The sequence below is a fragment of the Diabrotica virgifera genome, chromosome 9 (genome assembly GCF_917563875.1).
Source record: "Diabrotica virgifera virgifera chromosome 9, PGI_DIABVI_V3a".
Classification (NCBI taxonomy): Eukaryota; Metazoa; Arthropoda; class Insecta; order Coleoptera; family Chrysomelidae; genus Diabrotica; species Diabrotica virgifera.
The window spans coordinates 107,753,486-107,775,201 of NC_065451.1; the positions used below are offsets into that span (position 1 = coordinate 107,753,486).

At 33.4% G+C, this 21,716-nt stretch overlaps 1 protein-coding gene across 1 annotated transcript in view; it reads right to left on the minus strand.

Moving 5' to 3' along the window:
• Nucleotides 1-21,716, minus strand: part of LOC126892733 (titin-like) — a 291,000-nt gene that overhangs the window by 166,960 nt on the left and 102,324 nt on the right. The gene's annotated exons all lie outside the window — the stretch shown is intronic.

Consider the following 21,716-nt stretch of genomic DNA (forward strand, 5'->3'; position numbering starts at 1 on the left):
ACAAGTTGAATGCTTCGAATACCTGGGTGTAAAAATTGAAGATTCATGTCAACAAGGTTTAGAAATCGATAAACGTATAGAGAAAGCAATAAATTCATATTATGCAATGAACACAACTTTTATAGGAAAAAAGGAAATAGCGCAAAGTACAAAAATGAAAGTTTTTAAGGCAATATATAGACCCATACTCACCTTCGGTTGTGAATCGTGGACATTAACAGAGAGGCAGAAGAGCAGAGTACAAGCGACGGAAATGAAGTACCTAAGAAGAGCGAGAGGAGTTACAAGACTTGACAGGGTAAGAAATGAGCAGATAAGGGAGGATCTGGAGGTGGAATTAATCTTAGAATTCATAGAAAAAAGACAAATCAGCTGGTGGGGACATTTACAAAGACTAGACGATAGAAGACCGGTAAAAATGATTTGGGAAGCGAAAGTAAATATCAAGAGGAAGAGAGGAAGACCAAGAGAAACATGGGACCAAGCTATTGGAAAAGTTCTACAAAAGAGAGGCAAATCCTGGAAAGAAGCAAAAGTATTGGCACAAAATAGAAGACAGTGGCGTAAAGTTGTACACAATATCTAAGTTATTATTGTAATCCCGACACCAATAGGTAGAAGGGAATTTGATTATATATATATATATATATATTAAAATATAACTGTGATATACTAGGTTTTAAGTTATTCGTATTTCGCGCAGTGTCACTGCCCACTGTTGACAGCAGTGACCATCCCACTACTCTGTAACAGTATATAAGACAATTGTAACCTGTATTCGACCTCTTGTATGTTACTTCAACTGTACAATAAAAATAGTCCGTTCATGTCCGGCTTTTATTTAAAGTTGTAACGTCCCGAGCACGTGTCAGCTGAATAGCTAGCGCTGATACATTACATTGGCGACGAGGATAAACTCTTACTTTCGGCCAAACTTGTAAAAATTACGTAGTGAAAAACGTGTAAAAAATAGTAAAAAAAGTGTAAAAATGGTGGAATCGATATGTGGTCAATTACGCGAGTTCTGTTTGAAGAGTTCAGACTGGTCAATTTTCAAAGCGCGGCTAGGAAACTATTTCGCAGCAAACGGTATCAAAGTCAATACGGAAGCAGAGAAGATGAGAGCTATTTTATTAAACGCTTTAGACGAGGGCGCATATCAGCTTATTTTCGATCTGGTAAGTCCTGAAAAACCAGAAGAAAAAACGTATAATCAGCTTCTTGCTACATTGGACGGGTATTTCAAACCACAGCAGAGTCCGTTTGCAGCGCGATTTAAATTTTACAGTGCCATAAAAGATGTGACCGAATCGGCGAGTGAGTGGGCTGCACGCTTAAGAGGATTTGCGGTAGGCTGTGAGTTCGGCAGCGAGTTAAAAGTATGCCTAAGAGACAGATTTTTGTTCGGTTTCGGCAAGGGACCCGTGTTGGACAGACTTATGGAAGAAGAGGTAAGCGCCGATCTCGAAGAAATGGTCAGTTTAGCAGCTTCCAAGATGGCTGCCAGAGAAATACACGAGGAAATGGTAGAGGTTAAGCCAGAACCTCTTAATCACGTCAGTTCTGAAGGCACGGGAAGGTACGAAGGTACGCGAAGGTACGATGCGCAGCGACGTTGGAGCAACGCGCAGACTCCGAGGAAATGGGCAACTACAGAGACGCAGAGATCAGAAAATGAGAAGCAGCACAGAGGTTACACGCATGACATCCAACCTCAACAACGACAACATGGTGCATGTGACAGATGCGGAAGGATGAATCATAATAAAGATAAGTGTATTTATAAAAATTATATTTGCAATTTTTGTAAAAAAATCGGCCATTTGGCCAGAGTTTGTAAAGGTAAAAAGAAATCTTTTTTATCGCATCAAAATTTTTTTCAAAATCAAGAACAGGCAAAAAACGTTCCTGATGTAAATAATGATGATATTGACCTTTTTAATATATCAGATAGGAATATTTTTGATTCGCAAAGCACGAATACGGATATTTTAGAGGATTTGTTTACGTTAAAGGTATTAGTACACAGTCATTATTTAGTATTTCAAATTGATACGGGTAGTAGTGTTTCTTGTTTGTCTAAGCAGTGTTATTTAAAATATTTTCCTGATATTTACATAAAACAAACAAATAGACGTTTTATTTTTTATAATGGGGTACAAGTTGAGCCCCTAGGGGTAATTAATTTGAAAATTTCATATAACAATAAAGAAAATTATTTAGATTTTTTTATTATGGAAAATGGAGGCCCACCATTACTTGGTAGGGATTTTCTGGTAATGTATAATTTAAGCTTATCAGTCATAAATAATATTAAACAAGGTAACTTGAATGACAAACATATTGAAAGTTTAATAAAGAAATATAATGACGTTTTTTCGCCTGGATTAGGTAATTTTAAAAAAGGGTTAGTGAAAATTAATTTAAAAAACCCCAATGTAACTCCAAAATTTGTAAAGGCAAGGCCTATACCTTTTGCCATTAGGCAACAAGTTGAACAAGAACTAAATCGTCTTTTGTCTTTAGGTATTATATCACCGACTGATTGCAGTCCCTGGGCTACACCAATAGTACCGGTAGTCAAGAAAAATGGGCAAATTAGGATCTGCGGTGACTTCAAAGTAACAGTCAACCCTGAAATAGAGATCGATCAGCACTATATGCCAAGAATAGAAGAATTGTTTGCAAAGCTTCAAGGAGGCAGGGAGTTCACCAAGTTAGATTTGTCACAAGCTTTTCAGCAAATAAGTCTCGATGAGGGCAGTAAAGTATTATTAACTATTTCTACTCATTTAGGTCTTTTTAAATTTAATCGTTTAACTTTTGGCATAGCATGTGCACCAGCTAAATTTCAAAAAATTATGGATGCATTATTTTATGGTGTTGCAGGTTGTGCAGTTTTTCAAGATGATATTTTAATTACTGGAAGAGATAAAAAACATCATTTAGAAAATTTAGAGAGAGTTTTATCTATTTTACAAAATGCAGGGTTTAAATTAAATTATGATAAATGTATTTTTTTTTCAAAAAGTGTTGAATATTTAGGATTTGTTATTGATTCTGAGGGGTTACACCCATCTAAAGATAAAACTCTAGCCATTGATAAGGCACCGAGGCCAACTGAAGTTAAAGAACTCCAATCATTTTTAGGAAGCATTAATTTTTATAGTAAGTTTGTTAAAAATATGTCGACTATTTTAAATCCTCTGTATAGATTGTTACAAAAGAATGTTTCTTGGAATTGGACTGAAGAATGTGAGGTAGCATTCAATAAAATTAAAGAAATATTAAAATCTTCTCAAGTTTTAGTATATTTCGATCCGAATTTGGAGCTTAGACTAACAGTGGATGCTTCTATAGAAGGTGTTGGGGCTGTGTTAAGTCATAAGTTCCCAAATTCGGAAGAAAAACCTATTGCCTTTGCGTCTAGAACGCTATCAACTTCTGAACGTTCCTATTCTCAAATCGAAAAAGAGGGGTTAGCAATAATTTTTGGAATTTTAAAATTTAGTCAATATTTATATAATAAAAAATTTATTTTAGTTACTGATATGAGGCCACTCTTAACTGTTTTTGGCCCGAAAAAAGCAATACCACAATTTTCAGCAAATCGTCTAAGGCGATGGGCAATTATTTTATCGGGATATCAATACGAGATAGAGTATGTTTCAAGTGGAAAAAACAGTGCAGATTGGCTATCACGTTTACCGATTAAAAATAGTAAAGATTTTTTATTAAGTGATTCAGTTGAATTTGATAACCTACTGTAATTTTGTAGAGTCAAGTCAAGATTTAAAATTAAATTTCGAAAATATTAGGCAAGCTACCAATTCGGATGCTCTGCTTACTAAAGTAAAAAATTTTATTAGAAATGGATGGCCTAAGAAAGTAAAGGAGGCTCAGTTGAATCCACTTTGTGTTAAAAGATATGAGTTTTCTATTAAACAAGATTGCATTTTTTGGAATCATAGAATTGTTATCCCTTATAAGTTACAAAACGAAATTTTAAAGCAACTTCATAATACACATATGGGTATTCTTAAATTGAAAAATTTTGCTAGAGGTTATGTTTGGTTTCCAAATTTAGACAAAGAAATTGAAAAAATTAGCAAGTCATGCGAAGCTTGTACGCTTCATTCTAACAATCCCCAAAAAGCGGAAATAATACCCTGGTCGTGGCCAAAAGGTCCATGGGAAAGAATACATCTAGATTATTTTGAGCTAAAACGAAAATATTACTTAGTCATTGTAGATGCATTCTCAAAATTGTTGGAAGTTTTCGAAATGTCAAGTATAAATTCTGTGTGCACAATTAACCCTTAACTGGTCCGGCGTCGTCTGACAGACGATTCAATAATTTTGATTATTTTTTTATTGGAAATTGGCACCGCCCACAGGCAAGTAGTTCTATCTAATCCTTAAACTATTGGACCTTGACAAGTGGGTGTATTTGAGACAAGTTTCTCTCAGTTCCTAAAAAGTTATCGCAACAGTTAGGTTGAGAGTAGTTCCTCAGACGACGCCGGACCGTTTGTGTCACTTTTTTGTGTTCATACTTGGAGTTCAAGAAGAGCAAGAGGATGTTCTTATTTTAGAAAAAGCGCAAGATTTGCAGTTTATGTCCTTGTAGAAAGCGCAGGATGACAAAATACCTGTGCTTGAGTTGCAAAAAGCCTGTTTGTTTGGGATGTATAAAACCACTACCTATGTAAAAATTGCATATATAATAGGTAAAGTTTGACTGATGCTGGAAACAAACATTTTTGATCGATTTTTATTTTACCTAGTTTTTTGTTTAGTGTGCAGTTTGAACATCAATCCTAGCAATACATTTTTTTTTCATGTTGTTTTTTATATTTTTTTTTATTTACTTTACAAAACTATGTACTTTTTCACAAATATTTGTGCGGATTTCAGTTCTATTTTAATATTTTTTTTCTTAACAAAAATAATTCCCAAATCTAATACGTTCACTTGTATATAAACATATCAAGGTATGTTTGTAATATTTATTCTTAATAAAAAAATTATTTTCGAGTGTTGTTTTGCTTTCTTGAAAAGAGTAGTTTCACAGACGACGCCGGACCAGTTACGCTACTGCTACAGTACCGGACCAGTTAAAGGTTAAAGTACTTAGAAGTGTATTTGCTAGGTTCGGCCTGCCATTAACGTTAGTTTCAGATAATGGTAGATCTTTAGTTTCTGAAGAATTTGAGTATTTTTTGACACAAAATAACATTAAACACTTAACTAGTCCTCCGTACTCTCCCTCCTCCAACGGAGCTGCAGAAAATTCTGTAAAAACTGTTAAAAACGCGATTAAAAAAGCTCTTGAATCTCGTAACAATGGAGATATTCATTTGGCATTAGTTAGATTTTTGTTTGACTACCGTAATGCACCGCATGTTTCTACTGGTGTTAGCCCAGCGATACTCATGTTCGGTAGACAGTTAAGAAAAGGTTTTCAACTCTTTTGCCATCAGAACACACAATTACAAATAAAGGCTTAAACACTGTTGAAATACGCAGAAGGGTCGAAAACGTACAAAATAAGCAGGTAGAATATAAAGGTGGTAAAAATAATATTAATTTTGAAATAGGAGAAACAGTTTTAGTCAAAGATTATAGAAATGTTAATTGTCCTTGTTATATTAAGGGAAAAATTGTAAAAATTTTAGGTAAGCGAACTTACTTAGTTGAAGTGATCGATTCGCAAAAAACTTGGAAAAGGCACACCAATCAAATCAAAAAGTTTGAAGTTGTTAGTAACAAAGTACCACACATTCCAATAAAACCAAACATTTCAGCTAACGACGTTCAAGAAGGCAATAAATCTGACGAATGTCAAAACGTTCAATTAAAAGAAAACCTCGCTGAAAATGTTGCTAAAGATATTCCTCAAATTTCACAGCCTTCCTCAGAAAATAACTTTAATGAACACGACAATCAAAACACGCCAATTTTAAGACGCTCTAAACGTAATAAAAATAAATGATTGCTGAAACTTGTTAAAAATTCTTGATGGTTATATACTTTGTTTTTGTTAAAAAAAGGTACCTAGTTATGTATTATATTAGGCTGATAAAGTTATAGGATAAAAGAAAATTTTTATAGATGAAGGATAGGCATATATTTTTTTTGTATTTACAGACTCTGAAATTAATATAAAGTGTAACATTACAAAAATTTCATTTCACTCTTATTAAAGAATAGACCTGGATCCCGCGTAAGAAAGAAAAGTTGATTAATAGCAAGCTGAAAATTTGTTAATAGCTTAACGGTGTCTAGTCGGACAAACTTTGATGCACGGGAACACTGGAACAGGGGAAGTTTTAACTGTGGAGCATGATAAACGTGTCGTCCTGACAAGTTTATGATTGTGAAAAATAGCAAGTTGTTTTTAAGTTTATTCGATAGCCAACGTTATGTAATATATGCGAAAATGTTTGTCCGACAAAAATGTTGGGCATTTTAACGAGTCCGACACATAGAACATGTCACATCGCAGGAATTATGTTGGTGATGAATAGCAGTCTGATTTTTGCATGAGAGTTTAATGAAAGGTTAAAAAAGCAATTGGAAGTTCTGTCCGACAAAATTAATGGGAAGTTTTCGTAGTCGGACATTCTAAACAGGTAAGATATAGACAAAAATGCTGGTGATAAATAGCTTTCCGACAAAGACGAAATTTAATTAAGTAAATTATTCCTTACCAAGAATGACTGTTGTCGGAAAAAAATAAGGGGTAGATTTTGTAGTCGGACAATTTAAAAAAATAATTTTTGAAATTTCAATAAGGGGTGATTATTCTATGTCAAAAGTACCTGCAATCAATTACAATCGATATCTTTCGATTTATGTCAACATCATTTAGATACCTCACTGTAATACATTTATGGTAGATCAGGCAAATTATATTATGGATTGAGTGGTATAGCTATCTTTGTCTGCCACATGCGCGGGATCGCTTGGTTAAAAGAGATAGATAGACCACCTATCGACTTTTTGCACTGTATTCCCTGTCTACCCTTATGTCTATGAATACATTTCCATTTAAGAAAAACTGTCACTTTTGACAATAATTCATAATTAATTGCAATCGTAACTTCTTCAAACTAATCGATTTATTTTGGCAGCAAATTATTTATTGCCATGTGACATATTAATTACATTATTATTTCATTTGTAGAAAGTTGAGAAAAATTACGTTATAGAATTTTAGTAATAATTTATTTAGGTACCCTTTTTCAATCAAGCAAAGCATTATAGCACGAATAATGATATTCAATAGAACTTTCACAATTATCTGGCAACTGAACCTCATTGAATTGATGATCAAGTATTTTACTAACTTTGTAAAATGTTCGAAGATTACTCAAAAATGTTCCGTTGAATGGTTTCACTTTTGATTTGGCGACTTAAAATTTAAACTGTTGACACTCAAAAATAGACACAAAAACACTCCATAGTTAATATAAATTTTAAATTCCAACACACATGGCAAACAGAAACTCAGAGACCATGTACTTTCAAATACTTCTTTGTATAGCACAAAGTGTCACACTGACAAATGCAGCCTTCTAATACATACTTCTAAGCATAATGTGTCATATTTACGTCTATTCTTATAAGCACTGAAGTTTTAGACTCTTCACATTTTTCAATGTCGTTTACAGGGTTAAGATTTTGAGTATGGAAAAAAATGTATACAACGTTTTTTGTAGGAAATTTTCCGTACTTTCTGATGCGCCTAATTAGAAAACCCTAAGAGATTGCTTTCACATGCTCTTTGACAATTTTATTGTCATTTTGAGAATATCTAGAACAAACTCCACCCAAAAAAAATAATTGTTTTGCAATATATACAAATATACATGCATTGATATTTACCTCACTGTTTTTGGAGTGTGCATGTATATATATGCACATGCAAATATGTGAATATAAATAATAAAATAACTAAAATAGCTTTATCAATATGTGACTAAGTCATTCTGAAAAAATGTTTTTTATTTATTTCCTTCGATTTGCTCAAACTTTTTGTCCGACATATAACTTTTTGCGTTACAAAATATAATTTGTACATAAACAAATCAAAATTAGCTTGCTATTTATCACCAATATTTTTGTCTATATCTTACATGTTTAGAATGTCCGACTAGGAAAATTTCCCATTCATTTTGTCCGACAGAACTTCCAATTGCTTTTTTAACCTTTCATTAAACTCTCATGCAAAAATCAGACTGCTATTAATCACCAACATAGTTCTTGTGATGTGACATGTTCTACGTGTCGGACTCGTTAAAATGCCCAACCTTTTTGTCGGACAAACATTTTTTCATATATTATATAACGTTGGCTATTGAATAAACTTAAAAACAACTTGCTATTTTTCACCATCATAAACTTGTCAGGACGACACGTTTATCATGCTCCACCGTTAAAACTTCCCCTGTTTCAGTGTTCCCATGCATCAATATTTGTCCGACTAGACACCGTTAAGCTATTAACAAATTTTCAGCTTGCTATTAATCAACTTTTTTTTCTTACGCGGGATCCAGGTCTAGAATTAAGTAGGTAATAATTATTTTTTATGGTATGTTAAAGTATGAAATATTTGCATATTTTTTTAAGGGGAGGAATGATGTGATATACTAGGTTTTAAGTTATTCGTATTTCGCGCGGTGTCACTGCCCATTGTTGACAGCAGTGACCATCCCACTACTCTGTAACAGTATATAAGACAATTGTAACCTGTATTCGACCTATTGCACAATTATACCTGTTCGTCCCAAGAAAATAGCCGCAACTATTTTCTCCACTCGAACGCTCACTGCCCACGCTGCGCTCATAAGCCACCTCCTGACCGCCCACGAGGGACGCAGGTTCGCCTGTCGTTGTACAATGGTTTCTAGGGAGACTGGTCGAGAGCAAAGCACGGACAGTACACGTAAATGTCTATGGAACCAACAACAATCCATCAAACTTTCTTCTCTGTTGACTTCTTAGCCTTCTGGACACCACCGTCCGGCATAACCCAGGAATCCAAAAAACACCAGGATACGGCACTTGCCCCAGTGTATTTTTCGGACTGTTTGCTTTTGCTGCCACATTTTACATTCACCTCAAACCCTGAAGAGGACTAAATCCTAAACGGGGACAATCATTGAACGCATTTCTACTTAGCATTATATCTAAACAAGCAAATCAAACAATGATGATGTATTCGACCTGTTGTATGTTACTTCAACTGTACAATAAAAATAGTCCGTTCATGTCCGGCTTTTATTTAAAGTTGTAATGTCTCGAGCACGTGTCAGCTGAATAGCTAGCGCTGATACATTACAATAACCATTAAACTAATGTTTGATATTTTTTTAGAGTAATTAATTTGTACCATAAACTCACTTTTAAGCTTTGAAACAATTAAAACAAATTATAACCAACGGAGTAATCGTATGTTTATTTTGCTGTTTCATAACTTTTTTGCAAATGGTTGGAAACAAATTTTAATGCATTCATTTTTAAGAAAAAAATGAAAAATTTATATTTTGTCAACAAAATATTAAATAGGCATTACATCTTTGTAATCTTTCTAAGTTTGATCAATGTCTCATGATTATTTTGGTTGTTATTGCGACTGTAAATTGTTAATTAACGATTGAATTGTTGCTAAAATATTTGTTTAATTTTCACCGGCTTCTGCAGTTATAATCTATACCAAGAAATCTTTTATCTCGCCAAGTTATTTAATTATTGATAAATAATTACTTGCCCAAAAAATTTATTTGAAAATTCGAGATTTTGTTGGGTAAAACCCACATTTTCCGAGGAAATTTTTGTCGGAGCAAATCGGAAAAAACGTGCCTCTATGTAGAATTAAATTGTGGTGAATTTTTATTTGAGTGTTTTGGCGTAAAGTTAAAATCTTCGGAGTTATAGACCAATAATTGAAAAAAACAAGATTTGGGGGCGCCATTTTGTTAATAAAAAAGTAGCACACTATCTGTGGACTTTGCGTACCTATATTATTTATATAGGATCATAATATTCTATTCCAGCAATAAAATTGCTGGTAAATAACCTTTCTTTGTACTTTACTAATTAGACCAGCGTATTATAACTATTTTTTTTCAAAATTTAAAGATTATGCTAAAAAACAAGAAAATTTTATTTTGTTGATAAAATATTAAATAAGCATCTCATCTTTATAATCCTTATAAGTTTGATCAATGAATGAACCATGATTATTTTGGTTATTATTGCGATCGTAAATTGTTAATTAACAATTGAATTGTTGCTAAAATATTCGTTTAATTTTCACCGGCTTCTGGAATTACAATATATACCAACAAAGCTTTGATGTCCCTAAGTTATTTAAATATTGATTAATAATTACTTACCTAAAACTTTATTTGAAAATTAGAGAGTTTGTTGGGAAAACGCGCATTTTCCGAGGAAAATTTTCGTCGGATCAAATCGGGAAAACATATCTCTATGCAGAATTTAATTGCGGTGAATTTTTATTCGGTTGTTTTTGAAGCAAAGTTAAAATTTTCGGAGTTAGAGAGCAATAATTGAAAAAAATACGATTTGTCGGCGCCATTTTCTTTATAAAAAAAGTAGCACACTATCTGCGGACTTATAAAATTGCTGGTAAATAACTTTTCCATGAATTTTGCTAATTAGCCCGGAGTATTCAGGGTTACATGGATTACATCTTTTTCCAAACTGTTTTACTGGTATCTGATCATGTTCAGTAAGAGCTATTTGTATAACAAGGGAGGAAAGTGCTTCTTTTCCTCCCGAGAATGAAGTTTACTGCCCGACGCGTAGCGGAGGGCAGTAACCATTCAAGGGAGGAAAAGGCACTTTACTCCCATGTTATACATATGGTTTTTCCACCTTCCTCAAATAACAAGTCATTTTTCCGTTTTTACTTAATTCATTTATGTAACTAACCAACAAAATTTATTAGAACTAAAACTAACAAGTACGTACAATATAACTGTCAACTGTCAAATATAAGTCAAATTAATAATGTAAACATTGTTAAATCAAAATAACAATTTACTGTTTTTTAATATTCTGCAAAATACAGAATGTTTTATAAATAATCGTTAAAATGTATAGAAACTTACGTAATAGAAAATAGATATTGTACAGGGCGTCAATAAGTTACATTTCATGAATGAAATACCATGATGTCACTTTTACTTTTCCTCCCTAGGGAGGAAAAATATTTTCCTCCCTAGGGAGGAAAAGTACAACTTTGCTCCCTACAATCAGGTCCGGAAAAGTATACTTTCGGTAGAGGTAGGTGGAAAAAATTATTGCAGCTAACCTTTATTTATTTTCAACTCTATTTTCATTTCGGTAAAGTTCCAGAATGTGCCCAACTGTTGATGAACATCTATTTACCATTTTGGATATATGTCTCTTTGGCTACATCCATTACCATGGTGAGTACCTAATAACTAAATTTATTTCGCTAATCTTAGTTCGGCGACCCATTATCCAATAATTTGGAATGTCATATTAAACATAAAAATTACCACAATATGAATTTAATGCAACGCCTACTTTGCAAATTTCAAATTGATAAGTTTTGTAAAGCTTCATCTTATCTGCATCATTTCGGCTGTGACATCAAAATCATACATGCAATAATTAAAGGTTTATTTTTATTTAAGTATGGTCTATTTGAAATCCAAAACATAGCTTATGCTATTTTAGAAGACTTATAGTAACTTAGATTGGCTCAATTTTTTCAAGAAGAAAACCTGGCGACTATGAACACATGATAGAGATTACCCCCGTAGGCTTTATACCTAGCGGTCACCACAGAACAATGAGCAAAATTGCATTATAAATCAGGTCGACTTTACACTAACCAATCTAAAATTTAGAAATTCCATTATTGGCGTTAAAACTTTCCATGGAGCAGATGTCCCATCAGATCATAACCTCTTGCTTCCAAAATGAAACTAAGGGCAAAAAAGATAATATAATCCAAAAGTAACTAAGGTAAATATTCAGTTGCTTAAGATAAACGAAATACGTGCTGAGGCTTCAACTTCTATTAATCAAGAAATGAAAAAATTAACCTTAGCAATGAAAAACACTGACAAAGTGAACATTATCTTGAACAAAATCAAAAATTCTATTTTAAAGACGCATAAGGAAACTCTACAAACGAAAGAAGAAAGCCGGAAACCTTGGATGACTTAAGAAATATTGGAGATCATGGAGCAAAGAAGAAAATACAGAAACAAAAACCCAGATAAATACAAAGAAACATATAAATTAATAAGGAACAAAATAAAAGAGGCTAAGGAAAAGTGGATGATGGACACATGCATTGAAGTGAAGGAATTTCAGAAGAAACACGATCATTATAATTTACATAAAAAAGTTGAATAATTATCTGGAAAATCACGAATAAACACAGCTTACCGATTTATTGACAAAAACAATAAACTTATTAATAACCCAATTAAAATAAAACAAGTACGGACTAAATATATTGAAGATCTTTTCATGAACACAAGAACGGGACCAACACAAATTGATAGCGAGAAAGCTCCAATAATATGAAAATCTGAAGTCCAACATGCTATAAACAACTTCAAATCTAACAAAGCCCCTGAGCCAGATGAAGTTCACATCAAGTTGATCAAACTTATAGTTAAAAAAAATTTAAGAGGAATAACTATTCTCTTTAATAAAATACACAAATTTGGTGAGAGACCTAGAGATTGGCTACTCTCGATATATGTTCCGCTGCCAAAGACCAAGAACCCCAATCACTGTAGTGGCTATCGATTGATCAGCTTAACCTTTGTCTCTATGCCCAGGTACCTGGGTATCATTGGTAATTGTTTTATCTAAATCAATAGTATAAATATTTTTACTCCAGCTTCTAGTTATTCCTAAAATTATTCAGAACGAAGAAATTTATAATAAAATCCAAAGAAAAAAATGCATATTAAAAATACCTGTCAAAGTTTTTACACCATTACGTCCACACCCGTGACACCCGGGTAACATTAATGTTTAGTAAATCATTAAGCTGTGTCTAGTTTTTTTTATAATAAAAGTGATATAGAAACATAAATAAAAGTTACATTTCAAACATATTGTGCGCACTTACGTATATTTACTGAGTGTTCGTTATATAGTGGACGATTACAAACATTACATGATTTTCGTGTCTTTCTTAGCCGCTTTTTCGCTACAGACATGCAAATGTACCAATTTCCAACAATTTTGAGGCATCCAGTAGAACTTCGGAGAGGTAATGACTCTGCTGTATTACTTGAATCTGTAGGTAGAGGTTTTTCTAACATACACTCAATTCCTGACCTTGATTTCACTTCGACAACAATTTCGATATACATTTGGTACTTTAGATCTATCAGAATTGCAGGTGTCACTAGTTGGTATGTCTTGTAGAAAAATTCTACGCTTACTAGTTTCAGTAGAACTTTGTGGACTTATATTATATAGATTGCTAGGTAAGCTACGTCTAGGATATTGTAAAATGAGGCTACTGGCCAACGCAAAGTTCTGCGTTTAGTGGAATAATAAGAAACCATTTTGTCCATGTTGTCTACGCTCCTTTAGTTTTATTATAGTACTGAATTATTTCAGGTCTATTTTTTGAGCCACTTAAATTATCGTTGTCATGCATTATAGACAGCAAAATAACGCTTTTTTCTTTTTTTGGCACATAACGAACAAATGGTAACATGATATGCACTGAATCCGTATAATGAGGATTCAGGCTCACGCTCTGGCGAAGGCAGCATTTCTTGTGGAATATATTGGTTTGTTTCTTTTCAAATCACCGGGCCCAGGAAATATAGCTCCGGAACTCATCAAATATGGACCTAAAGTTTTAATTAATCGGCTAAGACAACTTTTCCAGCAATGCTTGAATAACCATGAAATACCTAAAGAATGGAAAGAGTCACATCTGAGCACTATCCACAAAAAGGGAGATAAATCAAAACCTGAAAACTATAGAGGAATTGCAGTCACTAGTAGTATTACCGATTTGCTCAGTATTCGTTGGACAGTGAACAGGTGTGTATCGATATCGATAGCTGTGCCGGTGTCCTTGACTAGTGTTATTAATAAATTTGTGGGTAATTTATTTAAATATAGAAATAGGCCAGTCTACAAGTATAAGGTAGGATCTAAATATTTACTATTATGAGTGACTCGGGGGGTGATGCTGAACCACCCCAGAGTAATACATCCTCAATGGATACGGAAGAAAAAACATATATAAATTTAAATCATAGGTATAAACCAAATGATTCAGGCCCTTACTATGTTTTTTGTGAGTCGATAGATAAACAGTTGACTCGTTTAACGGCAGTCCGCGTCGGTCACTATTTATTTAAGAATCAGTTTTTCAAACATGATGTACTAGACATAAAAGCTGTAGGTAGAAATAAGGTGAAGGTAATTCTTTAAAACTTATACTTGCGCAAATTCTCTAGTCGATCACGAGCTTGTTAAGAGCAATAAACTTGTTGCGTATATTCCATCATTTTTTGTCCAAAAAAAGGGAATAATCAGAGAATGTGATACGTTTTTGGAAGAAAAGTATATTTTGGAAAATATTGTTTCGGATAAAAAAGTTATCGAAGTAAAAAGGTTGAAAAGGAAAATAATCGATTCTGATAACGAAACAATTCTTGTTCCTCGCCAGATGGTAATATTATCTTTTGAAGGAAATAGCATTCCTAAAACTGTTAAATTAGACTTGGTTAGATTTAATGTTGAACAGTATATATACCCAGTTGTTCAGTGCTTTTTTTGCTTTCGGTTCGGCCATACTGCTCGGCAATGCAAATCAACAACAAATCGTTGCAAAAACTGTAGTCAAATACACGATAATAATGAAACATGTACTAACTCACTATTCTGTTTACATTGTAATTCCTCTGAACACAACTCTCTCTCTAAACAGTGTCCTACATTTAAACATCAATACAAAATAAAATCAATCATGGCTTTTGAAAATACTACTTTTAAAGAGGCAGAAGCCATAGCTAATAATCCGTCATACGCCAAGATAACTACAAATAATAGATTCGATATTTTAAATACTATAGAAAATTTTCCCTCCTTAACTCCCAATGTCCATGAAGGCTCAAATCAAAATCAATCATATGTACCTGCTTTTAAAAGATCAGGAAACAAGCGTAAAGCTGTCTCTCCTACTGCGACCGAGAAACCTCCAACTTTTCCAAGATCTCACAAAACTAAAAATACCATATCCCAACCCATAATCCCCAATCCCTACCGGGACGAGTTTATGGCTGACAAAGAAAAAATAGAATGTAAAATAATTAATGAAATCCCAGCTTTGATAGAAAATATTATCAAGAAAATTAACCCTAAAATATTTTTACCTAATTTACAAAAAAATACAAAGGAAGAAATTGAAAAAATGTTAGACAACCTAATAAATACTGAAAGTGATGGGGAATAATAGGACGTTTAGCATACTTCAGTGGAACTGTCAATCTATAAATAAACATAAACCTAGTTTACTTAGTTATCTTGAAAACAATGTAGTTGATGTCATTTTACTTAATGAAACATGGCTTTCTCAAAATAAAAATTATGCTTTAACAGGTTATTACATTGTCAGAACTGATAGACCTGATGGTTTTGGTGGTGCAGCCATCCTCATATCAAATAATCTTTGTTTTACTGAGGTTAAAGTAACTAAAAACTTTAATAAAGGTATTGAAACGTGTGCAGTTTTTATAGAACAAATAAAACTAGTAGTTGTTTGCATTTATAAACCTCCTAAAGTAATATTTACTTGTAGAGATTGGGAAAAACTTTTTAGTCAATTTAGCGGTAAGGTTTTTGTTGGTGGGGACTTCAATGGACACCACAGTAGGTGGGGTTCCTTGAAAGATTCCGCTCAGGGTAAGTGTATAGTGGACGCGTTAGATAACGGTAATTTAGTTTTGCTAAACGACGGTAGACCGACCAAAGTAACAAGACCCAATGAACTTCTATCAATGGTGGATCTGTCCCTCGTTACATCCAATCTAATTGGATACACTACATGGGATCCTGTCCCTGATACCCTGGGTTCAACTCACTTACCTATACTAATCAATATTAATCTTGAATATCAACCATGCACAATAATTCCTTCCTCTAAATGGAAAGAGTCTTCGGCAAACTGGAGTATCTTTAAATATCATATAGAAAAAATATTGGCTGAAAATATATTTGATAATATCACTTCTGAGGATCGTTTTGACTTCCTTTTAAAGACAATTGACGATGCTGCCTCATATTCTATGAATATCAAAAACTCTTTTCAGCCAAAAACTAGAACTCCAGTCTGTTGGGATAATGAATGTAAAGATATGATATATTCTCGGAAACTTGCATACAAAAATTACAAAAAAGTATCGAATTTTGAAAACTATATTAAATATAAACATATTCAAGCCAAAAGTAAACTTTTGTTTACAAACAAACAAAAAAATTCATGGATTAACTTTGTCAATACTTTAAACAAAAACACTCCCATCAGTAAAATTTGGAATTTTGTTAATAAACTAGTGAATAAAAATTATCACTCAAGAAGATATCCTCTATCAAATGAACTAATAGAACAGTTACTCGACAAATTTTCTCCGCCATATGTTGATCTTCCTATTCAGAATAACAGTCAAACTTATAAATACAATATTTTCGAGAAAAGTTTTGATATGGAAGAATTTGAGGCTGCACTCAAGTCTTCTAATTCCTCAGCTCCGGGGCGCGATCAAATTACTTATAACATTATATATGAATTACCTCTTATAGGTAAACAAAGTCTACTAACAGTTTTCAACGACTGGCTTTTCAATGGAAAATATGTAGATCATATGAAAGAAATAGTTATCTGTTTAATTCTCAAACCTAATAAAGATAAAACACTCTCCTCTTCTTATAGACTGATATCATTAATGTCTTGCATATGTAAGACATTCGAAAGACTGATTAAGACTAGGTTAGAATGGCTTATAGAACATTATAGTATTCTCTAAAGTACACAATATGGATTTAGGTCTGGTGTTGGAACACTTGATGCAATATCACATTTAGTCACAGACGTTCAAATGACGTTTTCCAGAAACAACTATCTTGCTTGTTTGTTTTTAGACCTAAAAGGGCATATTAACTTTATGATATGGGATTACCTCAAAATATAGCTTCTAATATTGTTCATCTTTATAATAATCGTGTTATATATATTAAAGATCATTTAAACCAACTACATGGTCCTAGAATAGCTCATACAGGTCTACCACAAGGATCAGTTTTAAGTCCGCTATTGTTCAACATATTTTCAGCAAGTATTCATGGCATTTTTGATAATTCAATTAATTGCATTCAATACGCCGATGACATATGCATCTATACAGAGCGTAACTCGTATACTGATTGCCTGGAGGCTCTGGACTTCATCATGCATAAGGTTAATAATTGGGTAACAAATCATGCGCTGACCATTTCCCCTGACAAATCAGCCATAATGATATTCACTAGACATAGGATTCGTACGCCTGACAAAATAAAACTGTCTGGATATGATATACCTATTGTCAAAGAATACAAATATCTTGGCATTCTTCTTGATCCGAAACTTTTGTGGTCAAAACATGTTAAATATATAAAAAGCAGAAGTGAAAAAGGTATTAATATCCTTAAATGTGTCACTAATCGTAGATGGGGTGCTGACCCTAAAGTTGCACTGATGTTTTACAGAGCCTACGTGCGATCTATTGTAGACTATGGTTGCATTCTGTATGGTGCTGCCAGTAAAACACATTTATTGACTGTAGACCGCATTCAGTTCAAATGTCTAAGAATATGCTTGGGCACTATGAAGTCTACTCCTAGCCCTGTTCTACTTGCTGAAAGTAACGAAATGCCTCTTCAAAATCGTCGAGAAATGATGGCAATTAAACATATTTTGAAGTTAAGATTAAACAATAATAATCTACTTAGACAACTGTATGAGTTATCAACTGAAAATCTTTCAAATAATTATTGGCGCATAAAAAATTCTCCCCCACTTGCTGATGCTTTCTTAGAAACCTACGATTATTCTAACATCTATGGTAGGGAAAAAAGATTACCAATATATAGAGGTGATTTTCAGGTAATGTTAAATAAACCAAAAGTCATTATACCAAAGTTCACAGAATCTACAGAAATAAATTCTGTCTTACTTAAATCCATATTGAGTGACTATAATGATCACGTTATAATGTATACTGATGGTTCCAAAAAAGAGGATGGTGCCACAGGCTGTGCAGTTTACATTCCACATAAAAGCGAATCCTTGAAAATTAAACTTCCATCACATTGATCAATATATACCGCTGAAGCGGTAGCAATAGAAAAAGCGTTAGATTGGTTAAATTCGCACAAATTAAATAAAGCAGTTATATTATCAGATTCATTATCAGTCATTAAAGAATTAAACTCAAATATGACACAACATAAAAGAAAAAGTATTTTGTGTGCCATCAAAAATAAAATATATAATAAAGATATTACAGTTATTTGGGTAAAAAGTCATACCGGCATCAAGGGAAATGTAATGGTTGACCAGCTTGCTAAGGATGCTACCCATGCTGGATTATATTTACCTATATTCACACTGGATGACTTACAGCTACATTATAATAACACAACTTTAATAAAATGGAAATAAAAATGGAAAAAAATAACAGCGAACTCAAATAATCAGTATTATACTATCCACCCTACCTTACCACAAGATATTTCCTATATTTTTAAATACGCAATGTCGAAGAAGACTACAGCGACAATAACTCGTCTGAAAACCAATCACGGCGCATTCCCAGCTCACTTAGCTAAGTTAAATATTATCCCTTCTGGGTTATGCTTATGTGATAATATATTACAATGTGACATCAACCATATTCTTTTCAAGTGCGGTAAACATAAGTCTGAAACAGATCAGCTCTATTTAAAATTAACAGATCTTAAAATTCAGACTCCCATAAACATCACCCATTTACTTTCTTTAGACAGTAGAGAAATATTTGAGCTAATATGTAACTTTCTTTTTAAAGTTGGATATATTATTTAAAAACCAATAACCTTTACTACCATTCTGTGGCTAAAGGACTAGCTTCCAAGCCAACTCTTCAAACACACACACACACTAGTAGTATCAGCAGAATATATGGAAAACTTATTAAAAATCGAATAGAAGAAGAATACCAAAATATGTAAGCCGAAGAACAGGCTGGTTTTCGCGCAGGTCGATCTACAATAGATCATGTTTTCTCCATTACTCAGATAATTAAGAAAGTTGCTCGTGGCCAAGAAGTCCATCTGATGTTTGTAGACCTTAGAAAAGCGTATGATAGTGTCCCGCTGGTTAAATTGTGGGAGGCACTGGAGAAAACAAATGTAAATATAGAATTGGTTGAAGCCGTAAAAACGTTGTACTACCAACAAACAACAAGAATTAAAACGGGAAATCTCATAACACCTGGATTCACAGTAACTAAAGGACTAAGGCAAGGATGCTGTATCTCACCAACACTATTCAAAATATACCTCGAAGCAGCACTCAACAAATGGAAGAAAAAAATGTACGAATATGGGCATACCACTAACGGACTCAACTTTGTACACGCTGTGGTTTGCGGATGACCAGGTGATCATCGCACAGGACTCTGAAGATCTTAGTTACATGATGCGAAAACTATTAGAAGAGTTTACAGAGTGGGGCCTAGAAGTGAATATGGAAAAAACTGAATACATGAGTATCGGAGGAGACCAACATAGCCTCCGAGTAGAGGAAAATCAAGAAATAAAATTATGTGAAGACTACAAATACCTGGGAGTAAAGATCACTCAAGACGGAAAATTAGATGCAGCTATTAAGGAACGAAATATACAGGGGAGGAAAGGCATATCCTTACTGAACAGCGTACTGTGGGATAAAAATATTTCTAAGGAGAATAAAAAAAGAATATATAACACTATAATAAAAAGCATCACAACATATGGATGCGAAGTTTGGCCCCTAAAAGAAGAACAGAAAAAATGCTTAGAGCAACAGAAATGGACTTCTGGCGCCGTTCAGCGGGAATATCTAGACGCGACAGAATAACAAACGAGAGACTCCGAGAAATCATGGGGTTACACATACTATTGTTGACGACATCAGGACGAAACAACTCAGCTGGTACGGACACGTAAGGAGAATTCCGGAGAATAGAATACCAAGGCAAATCCTCGAATGGCAACCAAGAGGAAGGCGCAGACCAGGAAGACCTAGAAGAAGTTGGAGAGAAGGAGTTGATAGAGAAATCAGGGACAGAGAACTCGAGGACGATCTATGGAATGACAGAACGAGATGGAGATTGGAAATCGGAAGACGTCGAAGAACGTTGTAAACCGATATTATATATATTCTTTTCAAAGTACCAACTAAGACAACATTAGACGGGCTAGTGGAAGAGTTTTGAAAAAATTATCCATTGTTATGTTTCTTCCAGAATTTTTGTATCTGTAACACAAATCTTTTACTACGCGTTCACCTTAATTAGTTTCACGTCCAGTTGTATTTTTTCCAGTATATATTTATCTAGTAAGTGGATACGAATTATCGTCAAGCGAATTATCGTCGAACATACAAGCGAAGTGTACCGAAACAATTACTGGTACCTGGGTAGCACGGGTATAGACTTCCGTATCAGGTACTTGGGTATAGAAATAACGGTTAATGTCACAATTATTGAAAACATTTTTAAAGGTTATATATTAATATATGCAAGAACAGTGGCGTAACAAACTCCGTCGGGCCCCCCCCGCAGTATTGGAAATGGGGCCACCTTTAAATGGCATCCCAATTACGAAATGCGACTTGTGTAACAAAAAGTTATATGTGTTATAGCTCCGTAAATCAACGTAAAATACGGCGATACCGTGTAATTCTCAGTGTCACCACCGAAGTGGTCAGGTCAATACTTTTCAAGCTATTTGCGGGTGAAAATGTTTTTTGTTAAAAAAAATACGTTTTCAGGCGATTTTTTGCAAATAACCCAAAAGGTAAGTATTTGATCAAAAAAATATCTCGTGAAAATCTCCCCCTATTTAGCACTTATTTATTAAACTTTTTTTTTATACATATGACCTGTAAGTTGCACTGGTTCAAAGTGCTTATTTTTGTAAAGATTCATATTGAAAGGGCTTGAACGAGTCACTAATCACGAGTGAATGCAAATTTTAAACAGTCTTTTGTCTTAGAAAAGAAAACAAAATAAAACCAAAGATTTATAAAAGCATTACATTTGCAGAAGCAATAGGAACATACATTTCTTTACTCCTTGAGATTTTTCGTATCACTAATACTTTTTAAATTATTTTGAAAAAAAGACATTTTTCCAAAAGGAAAAAACTTTTTTCCTATGAAACCAAAATTTTTCAAAAATAAGAACTTTGAACCGGCCAAACTTACAGATCATATAATACATATATAAATTACAAAGTAAGCTAATGATTAATTTTATTTAAGGTGCTAAATAGGGAAAGATTCTCACGATTTTTTAACAAAAAAAGGGAACAACTTTTTTGAGCATACTCGTTTAGTTTTGATGCTAGAAACTTTTATAAAAAATACATATAAAGCTGAG